The sequence below is a fragment of the Trachemys scripta genome, chromosome 14 (assembly GCF_013100865.1).
Source record: "Trachemys scripta elegans isolate TJP31775 chromosome 14, CAS_Tse_1.0, whole genome shotgun sequence".
Lineage (NCBI taxonomy): Eukaryota > Metazoa > Chordata > Testudines > Emydidae > Trachemys > Trachemys scripta.
In genome coordinates, this window is record NC_048311.1 from 17,503,388 (window position 1) to 17,527,714 (window position 24,327).

The window sequence follows — 24,327 nt, forward strand, 5'->3', positions numbered from 1 at the left end:
CGTTTCACCGTCTGAGAACTTCCAAAAGGCAAAATTGCACGTTCTCTCTCTCTCTCTCTCTCTGAGAGAGAGAGAGAGAACGAGAGAACGCGCAATTTTGCCTTTTGGAAGTTCTCAGACTGTGAAACTCTCTGAGTGAGAGAGAGAGAGAGTCAAATACAATGTCCTGGGGACAGAATCACAGTAGTTACATGAAAAGGAACTTCTGGGTCACCTAACATGCAGGTGCAGGATGTAGTCCCCAGATGGAGGAAATAACAGATGTTAGACTAACAATATTTTACATTTACAAGTGAGCCTGAAACTTGTCTGCTCTCCACAAAATCCACACTTTGTAGTCTGTGGGTTGAAAGACACTGTGTAAAAGCAGTGATGGACCTGTGCTGCAGAATTAGGCTACAGATCCAGATTATGAGCAACAAAAACATACAATAGACGTGACATGCAAAAATTGCAATGAGGTGGCACGCAGTGGGGAGACGGTCAATTTGGCTAAAGGCACTGGTAAAAAACACTACTCTTATGCAAGGTGCCATCATGTGAAAGAAACAGAACCAAAAGAAAACCCACATATTTAACTGTATGTTATACATTTGATCTGCCTGGCAAAGATAAAGGGATAAGATGCCGCTGGGCTTTCAACCTGTAGCTCTAGGAGAAAGGGGAGATTAAAAGTTGGTGTTCATTTGGGGCAGTGAGGTGATATGTCATACTTGTTCGTGAGCGCAGCATCAGGCTCTAGTTTAATTCTTCATTTGGCTGTATCCAAAAAGCCAAGAAAAGGAAATGAACTACAGATTAACGGCTTGTCTATATGGAGAGTTAGTGCTCTTTGCTCTAGATAAAGTGCACTGTGGAACTTTCAGTGCCCAGTGGGCTGACAGAGTTCACAAGCTAAGCAGGTTCAGACACAGTCCCCTGTGGTACCTGTGCATCACCATAATGCACCCCTTCCTTCTGGGTCAGTACAGAATTGATGCCCCAGTGTAATATTGGGAGGGGGTCACTGTGCTGATGGAAATGTCGTCTTCCAGATGAGGTGTAAAACTGACCCAAATCCATGGCATTTTCACAACAGTAGGGGTGTTAGCCCCAGGATCCTGTCCAAACTAATTTTATACTTTGCTTACGTCATATGCTGCTCTGACGTTTTCAACTTGATCTAACATTCTTGTTCTTTCCTGTCATGTGGTGGGGTTGGGGCCTGTTCTACCCCAGTGATAGCTGCGTTTCAGCGGCAGACTGAGCAGATTCCTGTGTATATACACTCCCGGGCCTTCCCGTTCCACTTACCCTGCAGAAAGGAGGTGGTGTTTTATACAAGAACTCAAAGTTATTCAATGGAATTCACAATGTAGGCCAGGATATCCCTTGTATGAGAGGCAGGGTTTTAAGGCCCTAGGGTTGCTATACCTTTTAAAGTGCTTTGGGATCCTTTTGGAATGGAAAGCGCTGTTGAAATATGAGAGAAGTGTGTCTGGAAAATGGACCCACTGATCATGCTGTCTACGATGCTGCAAACCCAAAGGACTGTGCCACCTCTTTGAGACACATTGTTGTGCTGGCTGCTCTTGGGAACGGGACGGAAAAGTTTTGGTTCTCAAGCCTGACGGTGCCTAGGAATATCAGGATTCCTCACACAGCTTTTTGGTGTCTTTACTCCCCTGATGCCTCATCCTGCTGCAGCCCTTTCACCCCAGTGTCTAATGAGTGCAGAATGCAATAAACTTAAATAATGGAGAGTGAAGCCTAACTGAATCTTGATCTTCACTTTGCGAGACCCTCTTTCACGGTATTGAAGCACATGCCAAGTACTCCATGACTCTGCCTAGCTCACCCTCATCAGCATGACCTTGACAATGGGTGCTACCTTGGAAGGGCCTTCTCCTGGGACTTAAACAGTTTAAGGAAGATTAGGATTTTAGTTCTTCAGAGAATGATCTTCTTCTTCCCTCCTTGCCAGTGAGTGGTGCCTCTCAATAAGGTAATGCTTTTGGCTCTTTAACAGAGACAACAGCAGGAACGTGCAGGGATGGGGACTGAGGAATCCAAAGGTTGAAATAGATGTGAGGAGAGAGAAGTCATTTTCTCAATATGCAGGGACCCCAAAGAACCAGGTTATGCTGTTAAACCACAACTCTGAGTAGGCAGTGTCCTGCAGTGGAGTGCAACTCTGGAAGGTCTGGAAGTCCTCCCCAGTTCTGCACCACATGCTAAGTAATGACCACTGCCTTCCCCAGCCAGCAAACCCTGCTGGGTGATGGGGGTGGGGCATTACCCTGCATCCGTCCTTCTTCTGAGATGGCTTACATCCCAGAAGAGTACCAGTGAGATCAAGCCCTGCTGTCAAGAAACCACAGGAGCTGCATTTGTGTGGTTAGCACCTATGTGGGGTTGCGAGAAGTGGGAAGGCTCCTTGTGACTCTGTGGCACTCTCATAGCTATGAAGTTACCGCTGATTTGCACCAGTATAACTGAGAGAAGGATCATGCCCTGAATGACTTTTCCAAAGTTACATAGCGAGTCACTGGCACAGGCAGGAATAGAACCCAGGAGTCCTGATTTCCAGTCCCTGGTCTGACTGCTGGACATTGTCTCTTATTTATTTTTATTTTTATTTTATTTTATTTGCAAAAGCTAATCTGGTAGTCTATATCTCAATCTTTTAATTAGTGTCTGGTGGTGTTTTGTTTTATCACTCTGGCTTGTCTCTATCTCTTTGTAGTAGAACCATTTATACCTGAAGAGTGATGAGGTGAAAATTAGCTCCAGAAGTTTCAAAAGAATGGTGCACTATTAAGATTGTTTCCATTGCAGTAGGTGGATTAATCACCACTACAAAAGAAAAGGAAAGAAAGAATTGTGTTGTGGCTCCTGGTGACTCGTGGAAGTTATCATTATCATAAGAAGATGGCATTGCCTTTAGCAGCTGCAAGACAGAAGTTAATTTAGTTACTTTTTATGTGTTTTTAGATCCTTATAAAGTCTCCCTTACTTTGTAAACTTTCCAGCACTTTTATATGTCACTGCTGTGAACTCTCCAGGGATTTTTTTGCAAGAAAAATGTATCTTGGTCAGCACATTTTTATGTATTTCTTTAAGCTTCCTGTACAGCAATGAGGACCTGATGGGTGTGGCCTCTCAGCATGCTAGCAACCTCACTTGTGGCACTAATATACCTCACTGGTTGTGGCTCAGTTTCCAGGGTACTGCACCAGCCTGGGGTGATTCTAGAATTGCACCGCTAGTAACTGATCTTGAAAAGGATAAGCAAGAACAGCATTGCTGCTCCCCTGGAATCAAGGAGAACAGAAAATTAGAAGGTCCATACTGATATATACTAGCAGGGGGCATTGCTGTTAGCAATAGAGCTAATAGACTTTGGAGGACTGCTGAGATAAAAGAATGAACAAAGAAAGAGAGATAGCGGGGGGGAGGGAGGGAATCTTTTCTCTGCTAAATTTGTTGCTGTATTGGAGGCTGAAAGAGGATCCTGGAGATAGTATTTGTACTGCTATATGCCGGCAGTTGAATAATAAGGGTAACCCAGGGTATAAATGGGATAAGACACTTAACCAAGGTCATTCTTCCTTACTTAGGGCCCAGTTCAGCACCTATGGAAGTCAGAGGAAAGATTCCTATTGACTTCAGTGGGCATTGGCTCTGACTTATATAAATAGATATGGTGTCTATTTGGGCTGAACACTGGGCTCAACCCCATGGGGTCTGAGGCCCTTCTTGGTGTCTGAATGCACTTAGGTTTAAACTGTTCACCACCTCTGACTGGAAGATTGGTGACCTCAGTCCTCCTTTTCTTCCATTTCTATTGATCTAACAGCCTCTGAGCCTAACCCAAAGACCACTGAAGTTCACGGAAAGACTCCCGGTCTAGTGGACTTTGGATCAGCCCCTTTGTGAAGCAGTATCTGGGCCTTATTAAGACTTCACTAGTATTGCTTGGGGTCAGAGGGCTCTCGGGTAGGGCCAGACACCCCAAGTGAAAGCTTCGGTTAACACCCCTGTTGCTCCGGTGGCTGGCATATCTCATTTTGTCTCTTATTGTGGCATTCTGGGAATCCCAGGTGTATCCAATTCCATATCCTTTATTAGCAGATTCCCTTTATGAGCACCGGGCACATGCAGGGATATTGCAGAGCAGAGGAAGAGGCAGATGCTATCAGTGCTCTGTAACTGCCAGCTGCTGATGCACATGAAAGCCTTTCAATTCCCTGTCTAACACAGGGCAAACGGAGTGTGATGTACAATTTATCTCAGATGACCAGGCTCGTGGCTGGCATCCCGGTTCAGATGTGCACTATACCTGCCACCGTGACAGCCTGATGGCTATTTGGTATCATAATAGGATTTGCTCCATGTCTATAAACTGTTATCCTAAATATCATCCCAAATCCTTTGATGCCCAGTGACAACCTGTCTCGTTAAGTCTTTTTCTGAATAAAGCTGTATGAATTCAAATCGTAGGGATTTCCATGTATACTGAGTACAGTTGGGTTCTATTTTATGTGTCTTTTATAATAACGATGCCATTAGATCTTATTCTAACAATGAAGGGACTCAAACCAGAGAGGGGACTCCATGTAGTTGTGTTATAAATAATGCTGGCAAGCTGTTTGGGATTACCAGCAAAAGAACTTGTTAGCCTCTTGGAGAACAGATGCTTAATTAGAGTTGGGTGACACAGATGGGCGCCTATTCAGGGGAAAGCACCTGTTTTAGCCTTGGAAAAGAGCTGGCACCAGTTGGTATGGCTTTTACCACCTTACCCTTGTGACAATGTGAACAAATCCTCATCCTAAGGTGCCAGGGGCCTAATTCTACCTTCATTTGTGCCAGTGTACATGAGGAGTAATGCCGCTGAAGTTAATTATGTTACCCAGGTGTAAAACGGAGGTCAGATTCAGGCCTCACATTTTATATTTCCAAATCTCTCTTGTTGTTTTGGAAATCACCTTCACCAAACAATGCCCTTCAGCAGGGTTTCATTGTTCAGTGAGACAATGGGCATCCACATTCTGAGCACGATGAAATCAAGGAAAAGTAATCCGTTGGGGAGGGGAAACCTGGGACACATTTGCAGATTAAATGATAAAACCATTTTTTTCAGGTCTATTTTGACTTCTAGTAAAGGGCTGTGAGAGGCAAAGCTCAACGTCCCAACTTGGCCAAAATTTTGGATGGTTTGAATTGGGGCTGGGGGTTTGGTTTGACCAATGTAAAATAGGCAGGAGATATCTTCAGGGGCATTTGGATCTGGGGATTCAGCCCAGAGCTTTCATTCCAGGAGGCTGCAATTAGTGGTTTGTCTGGGAGGTGGGTGGTCTGACTTAGTGGTCAGAGCAGGAGTTGGGAGCCAGGAGGCAGTCTGGGTCTGGATACCAGGCAACCAGAAACTGAGACAGGGCAGCAGGCAGACCAAGAGTCTTATGTCAGGAGACAGGTTACCAGGAGATCAGAGATTGAGACAGGTCAGAGGCCCAAAGTCAAAAGGTAGGCAGGGTCAGGATAGCAGAAGGTCAGAGTCAAGAAGCAGGTAGCACAAAGGAGACAGTCCTAAGCACAGATAACTTCCTGTTCCTCTGCTTGGTTTAAGTAGAAGCAGGGAACCAGTCAGGACCCTCAGAGTTTCACCAGTCAGAGCCCAGGACTGGAGTCCTCTGCCAAAGTTGAGCTTCCAGTTCTGGCAACTGCTAACAGGTCAGTGGATGTTGAGTTGGAACGTGCTGACTCCAAAGAGGTTTGAAACCTCTGGCCCCTGACGTGGTTATAACAAGGTTCTGGGAGTCAGGACTCCCAACTTCCATTTCTGGGTCTGCAACTGACCTTGGGTAAATAACTCCCTTGAGTTGTCAAACACCACCCAGGAGGTACTGACTGCTTTCGGCTCCTTTGGATTTCCTGCTCAGACCTCTATTTTTGAGCACCCAAGTTGAAGCATCTGTGGCTGAATTCAGAGGTAGTGAGCCAGTGAAGCTCCCACCAACTTCATTCAGAGCTGTGGATGTTCCACATGGCTGAAAATCATGCCCTCGATGTCTCAGGATGGACACCCCAAAACAGAGACCCCCAAACGTGGAGACCAGTTTTGAAAATTTTGGCCTGTAGCCTGTAGGCACCTCCCTCTGGATGCCAAGGATCCTGAAATTTCCCCTTGAAAGAGTATCGGACCTGTGGTATCTTTAGCCATCCAGCAGTCTGTACTGGGTCTCAGTCCTGTTCCCATTGAAGTCCATGGGAGTTCTGAGATTGTCTTCATTGAGAACAAGATGAGGTCCATCTGCAAGTGTAGCACTGTTTTTATTTATGTGAGTATAGATATATGTATATATTATTATTTAATATTATTGTATGGTTATTTTTATAGCAGTAGGGATGCCAAACAAGTAACAGAAAAGACAGTTCCTGGTCCAGAGAGTTTACAATGTAGTTTCCTGACTAGGATGCTACAGGTGACTAAATCAGACAAATGGGGGAATGGGTAGAATCAGGAGACAAGGTAACAACAAAATAAGTAAGTTTTGCACAATAAACAGAAGGTCACTTGCCTAGGCGTAAATGGCAAGTAATAAATATGGCTGCATCCCATTTTTGTAGCTAGACTAGATATCAGTAAAAAGAACAGGAGTACTTGTGGCACCTTAGAGACTAACAAATTTATTAGAGCATAAGCTTTCGTGGGCTACTGCCCACTTCTTCGGATGCATATAGAGTGGCCAATTAAGAGTTGATAAGACAACTCCCACCTGTTCATGCTCTCTGTATGTGTGTATATATATATCTCCTCAATATATGTCCCACTCTATATGCATCTGAAGAAGTGGGTAGTAGCCCACGAAAGCTTATGCTCTAATAAATTTGTTAGTCTCTAAGGTGCCACAAGTACTCCTGTTCTTTTTGCGGATACAGACTAACACGGCTGCTACTCTGATAGATATCAGTGTGGTTTTTAGAACCTTGTTAGTCCATCTAATTTCTCCTTTATGCAGCGCTTTTTATTTAAAAACTGAATAAAGATAACTATTTTATCCCCCCACACACATACACACACCCCGTACCAAGAGATCCATCCATTCAAACCATCTGGAAGAGCTGTGTTCCTAGTGTAGGGTTAACAATTGCAGAAGTGCCTAAATCCCATTTTCAAAAGTGACTTAGATTATGTCTACACTGTAGTCTCAGATGTGAGCCCAATCCCCCCTACCGTCCACACACAAATCTGTCTGACTTGGGTCAGCAAGCAATCAGGACCTGGGTCCTAGGACCCTGCTGTGGGGGTAAGGGGGATCAGAGACTGAGCCCCCTGAGACTCGGGTCCGAGCCCTGTCATTTTGTAGTGTGGATGCATGCAGACCCAAGTCAGAAGGTCTGCGTAGTGCGGTATGCACACGTTAGCATGATTCTGAGACCCAGGTCTAGCAATTGTAAACCCAGGTTTACAATGCAGTGGGAAAATTCAAGCCTGGACTTGGAAACACCACATCCACAAGCGCTGGTCCCACAGACCCAGATTTACAATGCAGTGTAGACATACTCTTAGGCAATCAGGAGCCTAACTCCTATTGAAAGTCAATGGGATTTAGGTTCCAAAGTCATTTAGGCATTTTTGAAAATCATACCATATATCTTACTGCCTTTTGTGGAATAACTTGACAAACCTAATTACCCATCCTAGCCCTCAAATTCCACGTAGACCTCCATTCAGAATCAGGGAGTGAGTCTTGGATCTCTAGTGAGTAATCTGGAAATGAAAAAATGGAGAAGTCAAAGTCCTTTTGTCCACATATACTCCAAAACTAGAGCTTTATGAACCACAAAAAAATAAAATCAAAACATCTTTACAGGAGTTTGTAGTACAAATTACCCTATTAAATACCCCAATATTTTCCATGTTTATTAAGTGAAAAACATGACTAGTTTATTAAGGGAAGGGAAGACAAAGTGCTCAGTAATGAATTATCTTCAGAATACATTTTCTCCGGCCTGCTGTTGCTGCTTTAACTTATCATAGAGATGGTTATTTTGATCATAATTGAAGTGGGTGGCATGATTTTCTGGGCATTTATTTTGTTTAAAAATGAATGAATCTCTCTCATAAAAACAAAACAAAAAAAGTTGGATAATTAGCATGCAGTAGTTAATGGGTAATTTTTAAGCAAATGAGCATAGTTCAAACTTTCTTGTGAATTATATTTGCATTATCTGAACTTATTATTTTTTGCTGTAGTGGAAATGAGTTTTTCCCACCAGTTATTCTCTTAATGGAGGAATCTTCCCACTGAAGCTAATGGACAATGATTTGCTGATAATTTTCATTTATTTTTGGGTGGCCGCAGGTCAGGTTTTGTTACAGTACAAAGTTCCTGGCATTAGCCAGATTCAGGAAAAACTCCCAGGCGTTTCTGAACTGATGATGATATGCTTTTATGGACTTCATGAATATTCTGTAACCTCTTTTTCACCAAGTGGCTACTCAAAGTTTGGGGCCCTGGGAATGTCCCAGTTGGAAGTAGAAATTGATGATGGAGCCAGGTATTTTCTTTGATGCTGTCTTGTTTATTTATAAGGAATGTACCAAGTCTTTGTGATGGGGTGTATTCAGCCTTTGTGGCTTCCTGCTTGGGGCCCCTAAGAATAACTCTTGGGGTTACTCTGCATTAAGACCAATGTATTTTCAAAGGCACAAATAGCAGTTCAGTGCTTAACACCCATTGACTTTTTCTGCAAGTTAGACCCCGAACTGCCATTTGTGCCTCTGAAAAATCTGCCCCTTCATCTTTAACACAATTTGTTTTTCTTTTAGCCCTATCTCCTTGCAGGCCTCTTGTATAGCTCTCACTTTGCTCCTCTCCCACATACATATAACAATATCAAATATGGCCAAATTATGTCGTGAGGTTTAGCACAACTCACAGGCAGGTAACCGTCACACTGTTGACTTGAAGGTGTATAAATAGCAGAACAGTTCGGACAAAGTTATTTTTATCCATCCTCTTTACATCAAAAGAGAGTCCAATAAAACAATAGTAACAAGCCTAAGGATTTTATCTGCTCTGAGAGGTGGGAGTTTAGCTGATGTTCCCCCCGAGATAGGGTCGTATAATAAGTGTGATACACAAACGGGCTGGTAAAAGACTGATCTTTATTTCCTGGCCTTGGTCACCAGATATGGACCAGTATTCTAAAAAGTGAATACCGCTATCCATAAAGCTGTAAATAGAACAAGGAAATTGTGTTGTTCCTTCAGATGAAGGCACAGAGTGGTGCAATCCTGGAGACAAAAATGATGTTTGGGAGGATAGAGAGTCGGGAAAAAATCATTGTCAAGGTGGGTCTGGGAAAATGTTTTTCAGGCTAGCAAAAACTGAAGTTGGATCCTCTAGGCCAGTGGTTCTCAAACTGGGGCTGCCGCTTGTTCAGGGAAAGCCCCTGAGGGCTGCGGGAAGCGGCAGCCAGTACATCCCTCGGCCCGCACCACTTCCTGCAGCTCCCATTGGCCTGGAGCGGCGAACCGCGGCCACTGGGAGCTGCGATCAGCCGAACCTGTGGACGTGGCAGGTAAACAAACTGGCCCGGCCCGCCAGGGGCTTTCCTTGAACAAACGGCGGCCCTAGTTTGAGAACCACTGCTCTAGGCCATTGAATCCTCAAACAAACAAGCCTGAAGCTGGGGCAGTCATCACATTTCTGCCCTGCACAGTGGGGTGGGTGCCTTTCTTACCCTCCTCTCGCTGCTGTACGTTTGTGCCATTCACTTCCCAAAGTCTGAGACCAACACAAAAAGGCTCTGCTATCTTCAGAGCTTGGAGCAAGTTGCAGAATGGCACCTGATCCAAAACAAGTTGAAATAATATTGCTTCAGCACTGTGTGTGTATTGTGTGTGTGTGTATGTGTGTGCCTCTCTCTCACTCGCTCTCTCTGCCTCGTGTCCCCAGGGATTCTTCTAGCCTGTGAACTAAAACGCAAGAGTAACAAGCATGATTTCATATCAGGAGACTGTGAAGAACAAGCGGGGCTTTGTCATGCGGCGAAACTACCCTTTACCACAAGATCGTGCTCTTTACAATGGTTATAATTGTCTTCATGCTAAGACAGTAGCTAGTGGCTACCAGTTTTCTTAGGATCTTTTATCCTAGGTGTTTCTGTTCTAATTTATGCTTTCAAAGATACTTTAGTTTTCACACTGAACGTAGCAATACCTACATACCCTTAAAAATCTAGGCCAAAGTTTTCCAGTTTTAATGCTATGTCTAGAAAGGTGCTGAGCACACACAACTACACGGGTTTGAGCCTATTAATGACTATATTGATCATAACTGTTACCGTAACCCTTGGAAGGACGAGCTAATCTGCACAATGATGAAACTGGGCCTATCTACCTAACCTCAGAGCCTCTGTTGGATCCGAGTGAGATTAGGATATTGTGTACCATTATGGGGCCAGTGATGGGAAAATGGGAAAGACTAGTGGCAGATCTCTACCAAAAAAGTGGAAGCTTTGGACTTTCGCTTTGGAATAAAGATGCTGATAAAGCCCATCCTCTCCACAGTGCACTGGCCGGCACCTCCACTTTGGGACTCAAGTCCTGGATGACATGTTTAAACAGAGCAGTGGTGGAAGGTGCTGTGTTTCACAGCGAAAGAACATTAGAGGATGGTTCTCAGCTAAACAGCTATCTATCTAAGGCAGTGGTTCTCAACCTATTTACCATTGTGGGACGCATATTTGGCCCACAATGTGTTATGTGGACCGCATCCAATACTACCTCTATGGCCCTGAGAATGTCACATGGGCTGCAGCTATGTGCTGATTCGACCACAAGCGGCCCGTGGGCTGCAGGTTGAGTACCACTGATCTAAGAGATATATGACCCCTGTTAGCATAGTATTTGAGTTCCTCATAATATGTAGTATATTTATTATCTTCACAGCACCCTTATGAGGTTGGGCAGTGCTACTATCTTTATTTTACAGATGGGCAACAGATTTTCAGATGCAGATAGGCACCTAGTGGGATTTTTAAAAGTGCCCAAGTAGGTTAGGTGCCTGGCTTTCAATGGGAATTCCTCCTAGACACGTATCTGCCTTTATAAATCTGGCCCAGAGTGACTAAGTGATTTGCCCAAAATGTCTGTGGCAGAGCAGAGAATTGAAGCCAAGTCTCCTATTTCCCAGGCTAGCACCCGAAACAATAACCCACCCGTTCTACATTTTTCTTTAAATAAATCAGCAATCGAAATGTATATATTGGAACTCCTGTTGCTATTGGTCCAGAGCTACTGAAAGAACCCTATTCCCAGAGCACAAGAGAGGGCTTCCAAGGGGGATCAATCTTTTCCCTACTGATATGTTTCGAGGACTCCCAACTTAATAGACTTGCACATTTGGCTACTTTATTGCAACAGTAGAGCAGCACTAAGACCAACTCACCAGATGTATCCTGGCAGGAAACTGGTCCGGAGCGATTAAAAGTCAACATGGAATCAAACCAACAAGATCAAGGCAAACTGCAGTAGCATGTTTTGTTACATCTACTTGATGGGGAGTTCTGAGGCCTAATTACTGTTTGTGAAGCAGTTTGAGATCCTCAGGTGGAAGGTGCTACATATAGTACACATAAGTAGATACAGAAAAAGCCCACAAAATGAAATGTTTCTTGTTTAATTTCTGTTTAATTTTTCTCCTTTGATGCTCTCTCAGAATCTTGAAAGTAACATTTTTATCATCACTTTTGATCCATTTCCATTTAGCATATGGATCTTTTTAGGAAAGGATTATTATAATCCAGAGGATTTTCTTCCTTAATAATAATAATAATTAATAAAAGATTAAATGTGTCTATTGATGCTGTCCCTAATGAGACATGAGAGATGTCTTTGCTAGAGCAGGTACAGTCACACCCTAACTGACAAACTCATAAACCTATCTTGAAAAGTTAGAACTTCAGATTTTGGAATAGAAAACCAAAAAGACCCCAAAAAACTCACCGCAAAACAACAACGAATAAATTTTCAAAATTTACATTAACGCACTAAAGTACTAAAAGCGTTTGCCAATAAAATGGGATAAATACTTTGCATTTGTTAATCCTGGTGACAGCAATAAAGAGAAAATAAAAACTGGTTAAGCTGTAAATTGTCGAGATGTTTTTCTTGTGCCTCACACCACTCTCTTTGGAAATTAGCCACTTGCTTTATGGAATCTCTAATTAGCATCATCCATTGTTACCAATTCACCTATTTAATATATTTTACTGTGTTTTAAAAAACCAACACCCTTTCTATCTCTCTCTCTCTCTTTTTTTTAAATGATAAATTCATAAAGATTTTGGAGATATCTTAACTCCTGTCATGTCTTCTCTTTAATAGCCCCAAACCCACCTGCTGTATGAGAATAAGGTCACTACAAATTAGGCTTCTAACAAATGACTGTACCAATCATTGGTCAGTGAACCCCTTATCATAAGAGGCGAAGAAACTGAGCTGATGCGTGTGTGGAAAAGGAGCTCAATTTAGTAGACACACTTGCCATTTGGGCTTAAAATAAACAAACGTCAGAAATAAACAATAAGCCGGAAATGGATCTAAATAGAAAACAGGAGATGCTCACCAAACTGCTAACAGCAGCTCCTTCAGTCCCATCTTTGGCTGCGTGTCCTCAGGAAGTTGTTGTGGGAGTGGAGTCAGGGGCCTTACAGGTACAGAGTATACAGAACATATATTCATCTCATTGTGGCTACAGGACATAAGACTCACCAAAGCCAGACAAACCTTCTATTATATAATCTAGAAGACACCAAACTCTCCTGGCTTCTGTGTTTCATTATAAACTTGGAATCCAGTCTATAGTCATTGAAAGTTTCATGCTAAGGTTCATAATTGGGTCCAGTATCAAGCAGAGAATTGACTGAATCAAAACCCTGCATGTAAATAGCCTTGAACTGTGGCGAGGTTCTGATCCTGGTACCGTGCTTGCAGTTGTCTCTTAACTTTATAATGGGCCAAATCAAACTGTGAGGAAGTTTGAATTCAGATATGATTATGGTGGCTTTGGTCCATCTGTAAATTTGAGCATACCGTGGCCAGTTGATGCGTTTGCTTCATGAAACTTGACAGTCTGATTTAGAGGCAGAGTGTTTCTGAGTTACTGAGTTTGTGCATACCTGAGAGTCAAGCCATGAGGATCCAGGTGATCTGAAACCAGAGAAAAGGATCTCACAGCCCCCTATGAGCTGAGTTTTAGACAGTACAAACAGTAGATTTTTTCATTACAGAAATCTAACTTTACAGAGTGAGACTCTAAGGGTACATCTACACTACAGCGGGGAGTCGATTTAAGATACGCAAATTCAGCTACGTGAATAGCGTAGCTGAATTCGACGTATTGCAGCCGACTTACCCCGTTGTGAGGACGGCGGCAAAATCGACTTCTGCTGCTTTTTGTCGGCGGCGCTTACTACCACCTCTGCTGGTGGAGTTAGAGCGCCGATTCGGGGATCGATTGTCGCGTCCCAACGGGACGCGATAAATCGATCCCCGAGAGGTCGATTTCTACCCGCCGATTCAGGCTGGTAGTATAGACCAGACCTAAGAGATTTGGGTAGATCTGGTCTCAGAGCTGGGAACTGGCAAACCAGTTCATTTAAAATATGAATAGTTTCCTTCTCCCCCTCCATTCCCCACCAGTCCCTAGAACTTCTCTTATTTGTAGAATTGAATTTGAGCCAATCTTGAAACATGCGGAATGTTCTGATAACCTTTTAGTTCCATTTTTGCGCCTCTTCACTTAGGGTGGTTTTAGGTGGGATAAGAACTGGAAATGCCCAAGTACTATGAGAGGAACTGTTCTCTCCACATTGCCAACCAGAATTGGAAGTATCAGCCTCTCAGAGAGTATATGATGGAGTTACCTGGCCTCAATAACCCAGGAGTTTTTTTCCAGTCCTATATTCCTATAAAAGAGAAGCTGTTCCAGAGCACTCTCCAACCCAGCTTGGAATAAATGTTCAAATCAAACCCTCGCTCTCAACGTTTTGAAGCTTCTTATCTCACCTTTTTTTAAGAGTGGGTGATTTCATATATATGGAAGTTATTGCTGGTTTCCGAAGGGTATTTCATTATCGTAGAATGCAGAGGATTGCTATTAATTAATAGTAATAAGAAAAAATAGGCTGACGGGCGGCGGAGAAGCAGTGAGATCTTCAGCTGACTTATTCACAAGCAGCACCATTTTCTCAATAGTCAGTTATCACGCTACATATCTCAGGACATTCCTGATTCTGCTCTCATGCCAGATTTACATTGAGGTTAATAGAGTTGCTCCTGATTTACACCAGTGTAAGTGAATCAAAGGCAGGCCGAAGCGTGCTGCTGCAGTTTTTGTGTATTCTGGCCAGACATCATCTGTTAAACTTAATATCTGTGTCTAAAGAAAGGGGGAGGGTGTCCCTTCTAGACTGAATTCCATTCACGTTCTTCTTGGAAGGAGAGACAATGTCCATCAACTTTCAGGACCACAAGTGACCAAAAAAAAAATTCTTTCAAGCTATGACGGGTGAGTGAAGGGCCACTTCTCACCTTTAATTGTAATGAAATTCCTTCCAGATGCAAGCACACATGCTGCCAAAATGTGAGAAAAACAGACAGCTTGACTTGAGAAGCCAACATGTCTGCCACCAAAGTCAGGAAAGACCTTGGATGATGACAGTAATAGCCCCTCCTCACAACAGTAAATTTTCACATCACCTATTGAAGTTGCCAGACTTGTAAGCCCACTTTTAAATAATGTTTAAACCCCACCTCCTTTCATACACAGTGTCCCACTCACTCATTGGTGTTCTGAGCTCGCTCCTGCTGGGATGCGAGTTCAAATCCAAGGACACTGAAAGCAAATGAAAATTACTGCTTCTAAAGGTCAGCTTGGAAGCAGGCAGGCTGAGATAAGGCTGTGTATGTGAGGATAGACTCTTTCCTTAGAGGTCTCCACAAGGCAGTGTCGGTCTCCGAGTCACGAGAGACTCTTCTTAAACTAAAGAAGGACATGCATGCATGCATGCGTGTGCACACACCTTAGACTTACTCTGCTTTTGCTGTTCAGAAAGCCCATTCTTTCAGGCTATGCAACCTGAAGTTTAATGTAACAAAACAAACAAATAAACCCCATCAACCCACTACTCAAAGAGGCAAATATTACACATTAGACAGCTCAACATTTAGCAGGGCTGACCCATTGGTGTAGTTAAAGAGTTGCAGATCATGTCTCTATGATCATTTTTTTGAAAGGATATAAAATTATTCTTTTTCTTTCTCTTCTCTCCTCCTCCCGTGAGAAGAAAAATCTGTGAATATGTCCATATGGAACTGAAATATGCTGAGGGTTTGGGTTGAGGAAAAAGGGGGTCCTTACATAAGCCTAAACCCAAATGCTGGTACTTTCACAACAGCATCTAGTGCTGGGGTTTAGCTTGGGAAGGATTTTGAAAAGCCTTTTGCATCACCCCCTCACCCTATTTCTTTCCCTTGTTTGTCCTGCAAAGAGCTGATGTGTGTGATTTTTTTCAATTTCTAATTCTCTTTTTTTAAATAATTTTTTAAAGCTGATATCTATAAAGCTAGAAAATGGCTCGCTTTGCTTTTTTCTTTTTCTCCTTTTTCTCAAATCACTGAGCCATCTGTGGAAATGCCACATTTCAAGCCGTCTCGAGACAGAATCCAGCTCTCTGCCTTGTGATCTGCATGTCAAGGTGAAACTGCAATAAGATAATAATGTCACTATCCCCAGAAGGCAGGCGGTAAAAGATACTAATTGCATTTCACTGAAGGCTTCAGAAACACTCAGCAGCTGGAAAGCTGAGAAGAATTTTGATGCTATTCTTATAAGGGAAGATTTTTTTTCCCTTATACTGTTTGTAAATCTATTACAGAACATGGGGAGTGGAGGTGGGGGAGGAAATGTATAAAACCAGTTAAACGCTTAATGTTTCCCATTATATTTTGTGAGCTGTAGGTGGTCTAGAGCTTATGAAAATATAGCACATTTCCTTGTTATCAGCAATAATAATTTATTATTATTATTTATTGTGAATTGTTATTTTATACTTTAAAAGTCCCCCACCAAGGCTCTCAGGGCTCTGCACTTATAGTTAAAATTTATTATTATGGATAGTAGTGTATTTTTAAAATAGTAACTAAATAATCTAAAAATAACACATCTAAAAAGCCTAATGAAGTTTTACCATTGCAAAAAATATGCAAGAAGGCAGGTATCCTACAGAACAGTTGATACTGATTAAAATAGAAAATCTCTCAGGAAAGAATATATTATTTCAGTCCTTTTGAAAAATGGATGGAGGCAGGGCTGGGGGATTCATCTAAGGAGATCAATTCTACACCCTAGGGACAATAAAACCAAGGTTGGGGAGAAACAAGCCCTCCAGAATTATCCTCAAGGATAGAGGTCTCGAATATAGTCAATTATATCAAGAAGGATGAAGGGAAAGAAAACAAGCTTTTTGTTGAAAGAGTGGATTAATGGAGAAATGGATGATCTAGTTGATTTGGACTTTTACAAAGCCTTTGACAAAGTTCTTCCTAAGAGACTGTTAGAGAAGTCATGAAGTTAAAGGCGAAATACTGTCATGTATCAGAAACTGGTTAAGAGAGGGAAAACAAAGAGAAGGGATAAATGGTCAATTTCCATCATAGTCAAAGGTTAACCGTGTAGTCTATAGGACTAACCTGCTTGCTTGTGTGTGTATAGTGTATCTTTTCTTATAGTTTAAGTATGTGATGTATTGTAATAGGTTTATAAATTTATATTAAAGTAAGTTTGGCTGTAATGCAAGAGACCTACAGGATTTGGATCCCTGGGAGCTCTAATCTTGTGTAATATATTTATTAAGGAGCTGAAAAAGAATATGAACAACGAAGTAGCAACGTTTGCAAGCAGCCCAAATTTACTTAGGTTAGCCAGGACTAGGGAAGACAATGAGGAACTTCAGAGGGACCAAGCAAAGGTAGGTGACTGGGCAGCACGCTTGACGATGGAATTCATTGTTGGCAAATGCAGAGTAAAGCCAAGTGGAAGGAAACCTTTGAGCTACTCCTACATACTGGTGGTTTCTAAATTAACTGTAATGGCTCAAGGAAAAGACCTGAGTGTCTATGTGGACAACTCAGTGAAAATCTCTGCTCTGAATGTGCAACGGCCGTCAGATAAGCAAAGATAGGCAGTATAAAGAGTGGGATTAAAAATAATGCTGAGAATATTATAATGCTATTATATAAATCAATAATATGGCCTTGCCTGGAATACTGTGTTCATTTCCAGGCAAACAATCTCAAAAAGATATAGCAGAAATAGGGATTGAGACATTGAAAGGCTTGCATATGAAGAGTGGTTGAAAGATGGGGACCATTTAGCTTAGAGAGGAGATGATGTGTGGCGACAGTGAGTGGTGTGTATATAAAGCAAATCGGGAATGCCTATTCACCCTTTTTTATGATACAAAAACAAGGAGAAATTCAATCCAGTTGAAAGGCAGCAAATTTAAAACTGACCAGGGAAATAGTTTCTATGCAAGACATAATTAACCCATAGAACTCATTGCTACAATATTTTATTGAGGCCTAGGATAAACGTGATTCAAAAACCATTATAAATGTATTTGGAGAATGAGAGTATTCACAACTGCATTCACAACACTCATGCTTCACTAATATCTTGGAGTTAGGAAGAAACTTCCCCTTGGGCAGGTTATTCCATAATGGTCTGTTACAGAGATTCTTGCACCTTGCTGTGAAACATCTGGTGCTGGCTACTGTCAAAGATGGGATACTGTTTGTAGGTAATATGGCATTTCCAATGTTTCTTCGAATAACCCTATTGACATAATTCTAGGATCATCTTGCAGTGTTCTTATTCTTATTCTGATGCCAGACTGATACTGAGAGGCATCCTTCACTGTATAAGTCATTCTTCACATTAACACGTTAAACTCTAAGTCTGGGTGTGAGATATGCACATTGCACTGGTGAGTGGTCCATGTCAGTGGCATTAAAAGACCTGTGCAATGTGTAGCAAAGGCCCTACCTGTAATGTGGCTTCGTAGCCCCAAAGGAGCAGTGTATGGTGCAATTGGTCTGGATGTTTGTCAATCACTTGAGGAGGCAGGGACTAAATAGTTTTCAAATGGGCGGGGGAAGGGTCAACCTCTAGAGATGGTTAGTTCTGCCCCTCGTTTACAATCTGAATCTAAGGCAAAAGAAGCAAAACAACACCCATAGCTCTGGCTTTGTCATTACTCCCTGAATAAGGTACGTTGTCCTGAGCTATCACCGATGTCTTCTGTGCTTCGATACAGCTTTGTATTTATTCATTCACTGGTGAGAGGGGTGATTTGGAGGAATAATTTTTTTCTTGTTGTTGTTTTGAGTGCTGCACAAACATGTATAGGCTCTGAAGATGTTTGGGGGGAGATGGGGGCTGGGAGGATTTGGCCATCGTTCGCCTGCCTTTGCAGACGCATAAGCTAATTCACTGTGGCACTTGATTCCTGAGTCGCATGCTGCCTTTCGGGATCAAGGGCTGCCCTCCAGTTCGGCTGCCGAATTACATAACTCAGAAACACACCATAAAGAGGGTCAGTTCCTGCTGATATTTTTAAATGAGCATGAGAATTCAAACCCGATGTTCTTTGTTTCCACCCCTCCTGGTACAAAGTGCCAACCCGTTTGCATGTGGAGGGGGAGGAAAGCGTTGTATGTGGTTTGATGGAATAGAGCCCATCGTGGTGCTTGTAATGAACATGCCGTGCTAATCGGGGTACCAGCCAGCCACACGCTGCCAGGATGCAGAACTAAGCCCTGTTTGCTAACTGCTGTTTCCTAGCTTGCATGGCTTTGCTGAAAGGCTCGAGGTTTAATTTTTTTGTTTTTTCCTCTCTGTGAGACTAAGCCGGAACGTTGCAAATGAGGAGCTACGTGCCATAGCGGGCAGGATCTCTCTGTGTAGCCGGCTGCAGAGCACTCTACCTAGAAGACATTGCTTAAACCTGTCCCAATTAATCACCCCTCACTGACTTGGACCTGGCAGGCACTGTGCTGAGCCGCTGCTGCCTTCTCCGATTTTATCCAGCTCTAGCTGATCCAGGCGGCCCTGCAGTGGCCCTGTGGCGTATGCTTGAACAATCTTCTGGAGTGCCATGAAAGATTCATGAGGGTGAAGTGTTAGCATGTGTACTGACTGGGTAATAGGCTGGGACTGTTCTTCCTGGATATCAGGAGGGGAGGGGAGAGAGGAGAGGGAGGGCAAGGCACACAATAGGAAGTCTTGGCACAGGCAGTTCTCGATATAGCAGCTATAGCTGTGGAATCTGTTATATGTCAACATGACTGCGGCAGCGTCTGTAGAGGAATGGGGAGGGAGCATATTTCCTTTTATACTTATGTTGGGGCAGGCGGTTGTATTAGCTCAATAAAGAATAAAAAAAAGGTACAGTGCATGTTACCACAGCTATCAGATCTCCTTTTTGTCTGTGTAACCCACTCTTCTTTGGTGTCATTCTCTAGATACTATTGGAAGGTTCACAGTTTCCCCTTTGTAAATAGGTTACTAAAGATGGTACCAAACCCAGATTCCAAAACCCCCTACCTGCAGTCATTGGGAGGTTCAGAATCCAGACCCAAATTTTGCAGTGAACTCTGCTCTCTAACTTGGCTTGAAACCAAACCTTGGATCTGAATATCCTTGATGGTCCATGGAATGGGGAAATCTGAATGTTAGTATCAGGCCCCTTTGTGTGCTACCAGCTAAGGGCCTGATCCTGCAAAAGCATGCTCATGGGCAGGGTGCCACTGAAATCAACAAGATTTTGAACAGATGCAGGGATCCACACCATGTGCAGTGCATCCCTTTGCAGGATTGGGACTTAATGGAGTAAAACTCAGAACATCTGAGCTACAATGAAATTTATAGGCTACAGGCATTCAAGGTGTATCTTGGGGTGGGGGGCTTAGATACTATAAGTGAAATCCTGGCCCCATTGAAGTCAATGGGAAAACTCCTATTCTATATAGGTTCTAATACCACACTGATCACTGTAGTATCGGAGCGCCTTCCTTTAGTGCATTTAGTGACTAACGTCTGTCATGTATTGTTTGTTCTCTCATTCCCCCTTCCCCCTTTTTTTTGGAGGGGGAAGGGGGGGTTAATATAAAAGTTGCTATGTTAGAGACAGCAAGGTCAAACAAATGTGCCTTGCACTAGTAGTGGAAGGTGGTGAGGTTTGCAATGGTCCCTAGTTCATGGGGGAGTTCATTCTACAGGCTCAGACAGGCCATGGAGAAAGTTCTGTTTCCCACACAGGTGAACATTACCCTTATTGTCGAGAGTTCTGTTGTGCCACAGAAATGTACCACAGTCTTTGTCCTGGAGCTTTGAGCAAGCTTTCAAATATCCTCGGCCCAGGCCATGGAGTGCCTCAAAGATAAGATCAGAAACCTTAACTTTGTTTGAAATTCAACAGTAAGTCAATATAGAGAATGGAGGATAGATAGATTTGATGTTTGTGGAAGCTAAGCACTGGGGCATCGTGGTGGTAGCAATGTGGCCGTACGTGGTGACCTTGGGCAAATCCCCTGCATACAGCTGGCACTTCAGCCCATGCCATCTGACCAGTTCACGTAGTGTTTGCATGTAGATGTTGAAAAGGACAGGAGAGAGAATTGATCCTTGTGGAGCACTATCAGTGAGGGGTCTAATGGTCAAGGTGCAGTTTCCCATCACTACTCATTGGGTGCATCTCTCCAGAAAGGTCTCAAACCATTTTAGCACATCACCCAGGCCCCTGCCATCTCTCTCAGGTAAGACAGCATTGCCTCATGGTCAACAGGGCTGAATGCTGCCGATAGGTCCAGGAGGATGAGAATGGTTGTCTACCCTGTATCCATTGACAGCGGGAGATCCTACCTCTGTGCCATTGAAGCAGTTTCAGTTCCATGTCTTGGCTTGAATCCAGATTGCATCAGGTCGAGAATGTTAGCTTCAGTTAGAAGAGCTTGTTGTTGGCCTTCGCCTAATGTCTCTGTGAACTTGCTCAGGAACCGAAGATTTGACACTAGGCAGTAGTTGTCTATGACTGAACTATCCAGGGTGACAGTAGCAAAACACACATATACTTCAATGGGTTCAGGATTTCACTTTATGGTCGTAGGCGTGATATTAAAAACCTGAGAGACTCTTTCCAATTTGCCCTTCCTTTTCTGTCTATATTTGTAGGTAGAAACATATTGTGACAGACCCAGACTAGTGGGGTACAGGAGTCTGGTAGAGGGCAAATATACTGGTCACTGGATGAGTAGTTTTCTGTTCCCTGAGTGATCAGAGCAGGGGCTGCACTAGAGAAATCAGGAACCTGCTAGAACCAGGTAAGGCAGGCAGGCTAATTAGGATACCTGGAATCAATTAAGAAGAGGCTGCTAGAATCAATTAAGGCAGCTAATCAGGGCACCTGGGCTTTAAAAAGGAGCTCACTTCAGTTTGTGGTGCGAGTGGGAGGAGCTGGGAGCAAGAGGCGCAAGGAACTGAGAGTGAGAGGGTGTGTTGCTGGAGGACTGAGGAGCACAAGCGTTATCAGACACCAGGAGGAAGGTTCTGTGGTGAGACTAAGGAAGGTGTTTGGAGGAAGCCATGGGGAAGTAGCCCAGGGAGTTGTAGCTGTCATGCAGCTGTTACAGGAAGCACTATAGACAGCTGCAGTCCACAGGGCTCTGGACTGGAACCCGGAGTAGAGGGCGGGCCCAGGTTCCCCCCCAAACCTCCCAATTGACCTGGACTGTGGGTTCTTCCAGAGGGGAAGGTCTCTGGGCTGTTCCCCAACCCACATGGTGAATCTCTGAGGCAAGAAAATCCGCCAATAAGCGCAGGACCCAGCAAGATAGAGGAGGAACTTTGTCACACTGGTGTCAAGAGTGGGATCTTGGGGTGCACAGCATGGCGGAAGAAGGAGGGTTATTTAAAAAAAAACAAAAACAAAAGGAGAGGGTTTATTTTTTTTCACCACAATGGATGACGTAGTGCGGGCACTGATACATGCTACGGCGGCCCAGCAGGAGGCTACCTGTGTCCAGGCAGCCGCCCAACAGGAGGCAGTGCGGCTGCAGCAAGAGACTAATCGCCTGCTGATGGACCAGGCTGCTCAAGACCGAGCTATGTTGCAGGAACTGGTAAACCAGGTTAAGTCCCTTACAGAGCTGAATCGCAGCCATGATGGGACGCGGCTCATATGGGCCAGCCATTGGCTGCAGAAAATGACACGGGAGGATGATGTAGAGGCATATCTTCTGGCCTTTGAGAGGACAGCCCTATGAGGTGGTTGAACCCGTGGGGGAAGTAACCTACAAGGTGCGGCAGCCAGGACGCAGAAAACAAGAACAGATTTATCACGTTAACCTTCTGAAACCCTGGCATGCACAAGAGGCATGCACAACGGTCCAAAAAGACCTAACCCAGGAAAACAAGCCTTCCAAACAGGTGAGAGTGTCTCCCGATTTAACACCAGACCAGAAGAATGAAGTGTCTGAGATAATCTTCTGGAACCAAGATGTGTTCTCGACAAAACCGGGTCGAACAACCGAGACATATCACCACATCGTTACAAACCCTGAGGCCAGAGTAACAATGAGGCCCTATTGGGTGCCAGCGGCAAAAAGGGAGGAAATAAAAGGAGAAGTAAAATGATGCTGGAGTTGGGGATCATCGAAGAATCCCACAGTCAGTGGTCCAGCCCAATCGTGCTGGTGCCCAAACCTGATGGCACCACAAGATTTTGCAACGACTTCCGGTGACTAAACGAAGTATCCCAGTTCGACGCGTACCCCATACCTCACATAGATGAGCTAGTGGACCATCTGGGTAACGCCTGATACTTGACTACCCTAGACTTGACAAAGGGGTACTGGCAGATTCCCCTTGCAGAAGACGCAAAGGAAAAGACTGCGTTCTCTATACCAGAGGGTCTTTTTCAATATACTGTCCTCCCTTTTGGACTACATGGGGCCCCAGCTACTTTCCAACGCCTCATGGACAAGCTATTACGCCCACATAACAGTTATGCTGCTGCCTGCTTGGATGATGTGGTCATTCATACCCCAGACTGGGAAACCCACCTGGAGAAGGTGGAGGCAGTCCTCGATACCTTCAGGCGAGCTGGCCTTACAGCAAACCCTGCCAAGTGCACTGTGGGGTTTACAGAGGCCAAATATCTTGGCTACATTGTGGGAAAAGGTTTGGTAAAAACCCAAGTGAACAAGTTAGAGGCCATCCAAAATTGGCCCCGACCAAGTCGCAAGAAATAAGTCCGGGCGTTCCTAGGTGTGGTGGGGTATTACCAACGATTTATCCCCCACTTTGCCACAAGGGCAAGCCCCCTGACAGACCTAGCGAAAGCCTGTGGACCTGATCTGGTGAGATGGTCTGACACAGCAGAGGAAGCATTCACAGACCTACAGACTGCCCTCTGCAGTAACCCCGTACTGATAGCCCTTGATTTCACCAAGGAGCTTACCCTGCAGACAGATGCATCAGAAGTAGTGTTGGGGTCCGTTCTATCACAGATGGTTGGGGAGGAGGAACACCCAATTCTATACCTCATTCGGAAACTCCTTCCAAGGGAACAAAAATATGCAGTGGTGGAGAGAGAATGCCTTGCTGTAAAATGGGCCATAGAAACATTGCGCTACTACCTGCTCGGGCGCAGATTTGTCCTCGTGACCAACCATGCCCCACTTCAGTGGATGCAGTGGAACAAGGAGAAGAACACAAGGGTGACCAGATGGTTCTTATCCCTCCAACCTTTCCAGTTCTGTGTGCAACACAGAGCAGGGAGCCGTCATGGCAATGCCGATGGCTTGTCACGTGTGCATTGTCTGGTGTCCCAAGCTGCCCAACCCCTTGGCGTTGAGCAAGGGGGAGGGATATGTGACAGACCCAGACCAGTGGGGTACAGGAGTCTGGTAGAGGGCAAATATACTGGTCACTGGATGAGTAGTTTTCTGTTCCCTGAGTGACCAGAGCAGGGGCTGTACTAGAGTAATCAGGAACCTGCTAGAACCAGTTAAGGCAGGCAGGCTAATTAGGACACCTGGAGTCAATTAAGAAGAAGCTGCTAGAATCAATTAAAGCAGCTAATCAGGGCACCTGGGCTTTAAAAAGGAGCTCACTTCAGTTTGTGGTGCGAGTGGGAGGAGCTGGGAGCAAGAGGCGCAAGGAACTGAGAGTGAGAGGGTGTGCTGCTGGAGGACTGAGGAGCACAAGC

At 44.0% G+C, this 24,327-nt stretch overlaps 1 protein-coding gene across 4 annotated transcripts in view; it reads left to right on the plus strand.

The window, feature by feature from the left end:
- TNRC6C (trinucleotide repeat containing adaptor 6C) overlaps positions 1-24,327 on the plus strand; it is a 611,446-nt gene that overhangs the window by 292,608 nt on the left and 294,511 nt on the right. The window contains exon 1 of one of the 4 annotated variants that reach the window (XM_034789731.1): positions 18,259-18,328. The exons of the other annotated variants lie outside the window; for them this stretch is intronic. The gene's annotated coding sequence lies outside the window, so the exon portion shown is untranslated. Of the gene's footprint in view, positions 1-18,258; positions 18,329-24,327 lie in introns of those variants that run through there. 4 annotated transcript variants of the gene reach the window in all.